This window comes from Aethalodelphis obliquidens, unplaced genomic scaffold, assembly GCF_003676395.1.
Source record: "Aethalodelphis obliquidens isolate GAN/ISIS:26980383/991018 unplaced genomic scaffold, ASM367639v1 scaffold29, whole genome shotgun sequence".
Classification (NCBI taxonomy): Eukaryota; Metazoa; Chordata; class Mammalia; order Artiodactyla; family Delphinidae; genus Aethalodelphis; species Aethalodelphis obliquidens.
In genome coordinates, this window is record NW_020837973.1 from 12,840,654 (window position 1) to 12,847,228 (window position 6,575).

Below are 6,575 nucleotides of genomic sequence, written 5' to 3' on the forward strand. Positions count from 1 at the left end.
AGAGAGGCCACTATTCTCCAGGAGCAGCTGGGCATCTGCAGATGGCAGGTATGGGGTTTTGCCAGTGGCTGTCAGGTGTCCTTCTGCAATGCTGTGGGCAGCATACATCATTGGTGGCGGTTTACTTGGATTCTTCTACTTTCTGATTATTTGATGTTATTTTTAGTTTCCTTGACCTTGCAATAATTGTGTAAGACCATAATTGTGTAAGACCAAATTCCCATTATACCCCTTCCTCCTTAAAATACCTAGCAATAGTTTCTATCTCTCTGATCAAATCCTAATATATATATTGTATCTTTATTCCTATATTTGGTCATTGGCTACTACGAAGACTTTATAAGACTGTGTGGGGCTTCCCTGGTGGCGCAGTGGTTAAGAATCCGCCTGTCAATGCAGGGGGCATGGGTTCGAGCCCTGGTCCGGGAAGATCCCACATGCCACAGAGCAACTAAGCTCATGCACCACAACTACTGAGCCTGCGCTCTAGAGCCTGTGAGCCACAACTACTGAGCCCACGAGCCACAACTACTGAAGCCCGCATGCCTAGTGCCCATGCTCCGCAACAAGAGAAGCCAGCACAATGAGAAGACTGTGCACCACAACAAAGAGTAGCCCCCACTCGCCGCGATTAGTGAAAGCCCACGCGCAGCAACAAAAACCCAATGCAGCCAAAAATAAATGATAATAAATAAATATTTTTAAAATCTTATAAAAAAACCCACTATGTGAGGTGAACAATGAAAATGTATTTCCAAATATATTTCAAAATGTACGCATAGGGCTTCCCTGGTGGCGCAGTGGTTGAGAGTCCGCTTGCCGATGCAGGGGACACGGGTTCGTGCCCCGGTCTGGGAGGATCCCACATGCCGCGGAGTGGCTAGGCCCGTGAGCCATGGCTGCTGAGCCTGCGCGTCCGGAGCCTGTGCTCCGCAACGGGAGAGGCCACAACGGTGAGAGGCCCACGTACAGCAAAAAAAAAAAAAAAAAAAATGTACGCCTAAATAAGTGCTTACGTGCAGCATTGTCTTACAATACAAAGATAGCCCATAAATGGTATATTTAAATATACTGCACATTGTGTATTATAGCTCAAGTGGTTCAGTAATAGTCAAAACAAAATACATTTAATTTGTCTGCTTGAATATTTAGCCAACTCATATTTATTATGTTGGTATCCCAAAATGTTACCCTGCTGAAGTTTCTGCCAGTTTAACTTACTGTGAGTTTGCCAGCATAAATGGAAATAGAAGAACAGGTTTCGTTGTGTGAAAATCATCACAGATCCAACCATATGCTTTTTGAAAACATTATTATTTAAAATTTATTTTTATCTTACTTGAACTGCATATTCTTCTGTGTCACAAAGGGGAAAGGAAAGGAGAGTGATAGTTACTTTCAGCAAAGAAGACTGTATTTATTTTTTCTTTTAGTTAGACAAGCTAACTCTCCTCCATGTCTTTTAGTCAAACTGCCTGGAAAAGCTTTGTATTTCTAATGGTGTGTCAGCGTTTTTTGAGTGACACTCTACCGATTTAAAAGAAAGAAAAAAATATTTCTAGGATGGAAACCAAATATCTCAAAATGGAGTAGATTCATTATGGAAACTTTTTAAAAATAATGTTTTAAAGAATATATTCACTTTTAAAAAACTGCCAAATAATTTTTAATCAGCCCAGTATATTTCTAGGCAAATTATTTCAAAATAGATGTTTGTTTAAAAAAGAAGAAAAGAAATATTGAAGATTCTCAAAAGACTTTAGGGGATGAAGTGCAAGCTCCTTGGTGTAACCCACACTCTGAGAGCATCACTCCCCGCTACTGACGCTCCATCACCCCGTGGACTGGCACACACCACAGCGTTTCCATGTGTGACCATTTGCTGCTCCTGGACATACCAACACTTTCAGCTCCTGCTTGAGCAATGCTTGGATCTGAATCCAGTTAGCCACCTGTAAATGTCTTTAGTGGTTTATATGTATCTTTTCAACTGGATTGAGTTTGGTAAGTGTAGAGATTCTTTGATTCATTTGTGTATTAATGGTGCTTAGCAAATGTAGCTCGTAGTTACCAACAAATGGTCAAGAAATACATGAAATGAGTGAATGAATCATAGGATTTTAGATTTGGAAGGAATATTAGGGGTTTTACTGTCCAAAAGGAAAATGAGGCTTAGTGAGGCTTTGGTTTGGTCAAACTCACACAGTAGAAAAGTAGTGTTGCTGGTCCTGAAACGCAGTTATCTTATCTCAGCTCTCCATTCAGAGGCCTTTCTACCCTTTCACTCCTGGCTAATTTGGAATTTTACTTGGAGGGATTGTGGTCCTTTTTTTTAAATATTTCACTGTGATACTCCTAATATCCTTGGGGACATCATTCACATTTTAAAAATAATTGGAGAAAAGTACCTATAACTTCAGGCATTCAAATAGCTACAGTAGCCCTCTAGCTTTTCAGCTGCCCCTGTCTGTTAGTATTTCAACACTTTATAAAACAGTAGCACCATTGTGGCAATTATATAGTACTTCTATTATGGGTATAGATATTCTATAGCTATATGTGACTTTTTATTATTAAGTTGTCAGAGTTCTTTATAAATTCTGGATACAAGTCTTTGTCAGAGAGATAGATGAAATATCTATCTATCTATCTATCATCTATTTATCTATCTATCATCTATCTATCTATCTAAAATTTCTACCCAGAATGTGAGAACATATTTTCATTATCTTCCTAGTATTTCTTGATGAGTAGAAATATTAAATTGTGATGAAGTCTAATTTATCCATTTTTAAAATTTTTATGGTTAATACTTTCTGTGTCTGTAAGTACTCTTTGCCTAGCCCCCACATCATTAAGATCTTCTTTATGTCTTCTTTGAGAAATTTTATAGAGTTTGCTTTAAAGTTTAGGGCTCTTTTCAACTTAAGTTAATTTTTTGTATGGTGTGAGGTAGGACTTGACCTTAATTGTTTTCTCATATATTAATCTAATTGTTGCAATATTATCTATTTATGGAAAAGATTTTCTTTCTCCATTTAGTAGATTTGACATCATTTTTAAGAGTCAATTCATTATATACAGGTAGGTCTATTTCTGTACTCCCTATTTTGTATTGTTGATTGTATTGTCTATTGTCTTAGCAAACTCACTCTGTCTTGATTAGTGTAGCTTTATGGTAAGTCTTTAAATCAAGTGGGCATAAGTCCTGCAGTTGTATTCTTCTCTTTCAAATAGCTTTTTGCTATTCTAGGTCCTTTTCATTTCCAAATAAATTTTAGAATCCGCTTGACAACTCACACCATGCAATTCATTGAATCTATAGATCAATGTCAGGACAAAAGACATGTGAACAATATTACTTTCCAATCTATGAACATGGATTTTTTTCTGCTCCTTCATTTAAATCTTCATTTCTCTCAGCAGTGTCTTGTTATTTTCATGAAAGAGATTATGCATCTTTTTTGCAAATTTATTCCTAAAAACAGGCATACCTTTGGAGATATTGCGGGTTTGGTTCCAGACCATCGCAAGACAGCAAACACTGTGTTCGCTTCAGCAGCACATATGCTAAAATTGGAATGACACAGAGAAGATTAGCATGGCCCCTGCACAAGGATGACACAGAAATTCGTGAAGCATTCCATATTTTTGAGAAACGTGAACTCGCCAAACAAAGATTTCAGTGTAAATGTTGTCTTTACCAAATGAAGTTAAAGGAACAAGTTATATTTAAAGTTTGAATGGAAGAGCCTGCCATTGTTGTTCCACATCTTGTTGTTGCTGTTTACAGTCTTTTACTGAGCCTACATCTTCATAAGATTCTTGGCAGGTATATGTTGGACACTTCTGTTTCGTGGTCAAGGCAAGATCAGAGGCCACGGATACTGACAGCTGATTTGTCTGTTTTCTTCTGTCTTCTTCCATGACTGTATCTACTGCCTCATCTTGATTTACAAGCAAAACCTAGAAAACCTACAAAAATAAGTGTTCTGTAGTTTATCTAGGAATAATACAGAAAATATTGCTGTTATTTTGGTGAAGAAAATCAATTTGTATAGTTTATTTCAACCTAAATAAAAGGTGAATTTTGTTTTAAAAAAAATAAACAGCAAACATTACAGTAAAGCAAGTCACACAAATTTTTTAGTTTCCCAGTGCCTATAATGGTTATGTTTACACTATACTGAAGTATATTCAATGTGCTATAGTGTATGTCTGAAAAAAAAAAGGTACATACCTTCACTTAAAAAAAACTGTTGGAAAAATGGCTCCAATATACTTGCTTGACATAGGTTGCCACAAACCTTCAATTTGTAAGAAAATATAGTACAGGGACTTCCCTAGTGGTGCAGTGGTTAAGACTCTGTGCTCCCAAAGCAAGGGGCCCGGGTTTGATCCCTGGTCAGGGAACTAGATCCTACATGCATGCTGCAACTAAGAGCTCGCAAGCCACAACTAAGGAGCCCACCTGCTGCAACTAAGACCCAGCACTACCAAATAAATCAATAAATATATTTTTTTAAACATGATACATGGCAACCTCAATAAAGTGAAGCACAATAAAATGAAGAACTCCTGTATTGTATTTTCGATGCTATATTTTTTAATTGAGAAGGGAAAATCCTACTATCTTATTTCAAGATTTCTTAGTCCCACTTGCATTCAAATAAATTGTAGAAAAAATTTTATTTGTTGGGCAGTTCTTAAATCTTGGAATGTAATTCCACATTGATGTAACTATTACAAAATAGTAGTGACTACAATTATAAAATGGTATTTATTGATCCATGCTAGCTCATCAAAAAAATAATAGTAAAAATGAGTCATATACAATAAATGAATCTGTAGTAGTACTGAAATGCTTCTTCACTCTCCAGCTTAATTTGTCTTTCTAAATTAACCATCGGATATTGGACTCTTAAGTACCATTCATGGTTAAGTGTACACTGCTTAATAGACCATGTGATGTAAAGATGTCAAACAGGATTGGTGGTGACAACAGAGGCTGCAGTTTAGTACAGAAGCCTACAGTTAACATACGGCTTCTATCTAAGTGGAGTAACTAAGAATAGCTATGAAATCTGCAAAGGAAGCTAGAAGAGATCAACAGAACAAAGAGGTAGCATGAGCCCAGCCACTGTGAGCCGGTTATGCATCCTTGCATTTCAGCAAGGGCGGGCAAGATAAAATTACTTACTACTCCCCTTATTTACTCAAAACAACAATATGTTTCTATTCCCCAAATCTTGCCAATGGTCTCATTTCATTGCACATATCAAAATGTAAGAAATCAGTCCTAATAACAAAATGATCACATATTCAGAAGAAATATATACAATGTATTCAGAATGCATATCAATGTATACTGGTGGCCTTCTCTTCATCTTTCATGCTCCAGAATGTGTGAGGTGATTATATCCCTGGCATTTCCTCTTTTATATCAGATATGGGTTGTTTGAAAACTATTTCATCATCACCTTCTGTTTCATCCATTTGGCAATTTTCACTTCTCCATCAGTGTTGATGTACAAACTGTTGTGTGGCCCTGGCTATCCATAATCATCTTCAGAGAGTCAGAATACCTAAAACCTCTTTATCTTCTTTGATAAAACCTGGCAATTCATAGAGCTCTGATAACCAGTCCTTGAGATATTTTTTTTTTCTTTTTCCATAAGACCAGCGAAGGAAGATCACAATTAATTCCTAATTTAGCTCTTTTTTTCCTATTTTTTCTTGGTTTTTAAATTCCTTCTCCATTTTGAGCTTCTGTTTAAGTATTCACTTCTTCTTCTACTATTCCACTGGTAGTATATGATGTCTTTGAAAATAGAACATCCCAGTCTTGAAAAATTTCTTTGGGTAATTTTTCAGATGACATAAACTTACACTTCAAGATTCTTTGCCAAAATGGTAGTTGTTCATTGTTTCAGTCACTATCTTGGCAATATCTTCATATTCAAACTCAAAGAAGGCACAGGCTTTGTAATGTCCAGTCTTTTTTACTTCTGGGCAATCGAAGTGTTTTAATGATGTCAGGGTGGGAGCTGGGGTTCAAAAAACCCTCCAAGTGTATGACCCACAGAGACTACTCCAAAAGGAAGTTCTCCCTGCTGGATGCGCCCTGGTGGACCTCCCATCTCCTTACTTCTCAAACTTCACCTGCTACTGTAGGTTAAGTGACAGTAGCATCTTGCCATACCTGCATAAAACAATTTGTGGAGCCTATGCACTCCACCTTATGCTCCTGGAAAATCTTTTTGATGCTCTTTTGAATAGCATTTAAAAATTAATTTTCTAATTATTTTTTCATAGTATATAGTAACACAATTGACATTTGTATATTAATCTTCTATCCTATCACCTTGCTAAATTGTACTTGTAGTAAAAATTTTAGATCCCATTGGACTTTCACATAAACCAAAAGGTCACCTGTGAATAAAAATGGTTCTAATTTTTCTTTTCCCATTGGTACCCTTTTCTGGTTATACGAAGTAGCTTTTTTCCTAAAATTAGGGGAAATGAGTTCAATTTTAGCATTAATTATGATGTATGTTATAGGTTTTCATAGATCT

The 6,575-nt window shown here is 36.5% G+C and overlaps 1 non-coding gene across 1 annotated transcript; it reads left to right on the plus strand.

The window, feature by feature from the left end:
• The first annotated feature begins 3,546 nt into the window (after positions 1–3,546).
• On the plus strand, positions 3,547–3,653 carry LOC113630264 (U6 spliceosomal RNA). The gene has a single exon (XR_003436882.1). It is a non-coding gene; the product is annotated as a U6 spliceosomal RNA (small nuclear RNA).
• Positions 3,654–6,575: the final 2,922 nt, after the last annotated feature.